The following is a 469-nucleotide window of genomic DNA, read 5'->3' on the forward strand; positions in this document are numbered from 1 at the left end:
TTTTTGTTTGGTTTTATTTCTCCTTCCGTCTCTCTGATTTCTTCTCTTACTGTTTTCATTTGTCATGTTCCCGTTTTAACGGTCTCTTTCTGGTTTTTCGCTGTTTTTGTTTTCCCTTTCCGTCGTTCCGTTTTTCTTTCATTTTCTTTCTTTCAGTTTTTCCTCGGCTTTTGTTTCAGCGTTTCTGCTTTTATTTCCTTTTCCGAAATTCTACTTTTATGTCTCTGTCTTTCTGCATTTATTTCCCTCGATCAAGTTTCTGTTTTGTTGGGTTTTTTTATTTATTTATTTCTGGCTGTATTTATTGCTCTCCTTTCGTGTTTCCATCCTTTCTGTGTTTCTGCCTCTATTTCTCTTTCTTCCTATTTTGGAAAAAAAAAAAAAAAAGAAAACCAAAAGAAAAGACAAGAATATGAAAAAAGTGTCTTTCCCAAATTCCTGGCGCTCTTGCACCTCGCCGCCCCTGACC

The sequence above is a fragment of the Pygoscelis adeliae genome, unplaced genomic scaffold, assembly GCF_000699105.1.
Source record: "Pygoscelis adeliae isolate BGI_AS28 unplaced genomic scaffold, ASM69910v1 Scaffold298, whole genome shotgun sequence".
NCBI classification, from domain to species: Eukaryota; Metazoa; Chordata; class Aves; order Sphenisciformes; family Spheniscidae; genus Pygoscelis; species Pygoscelis adeliae.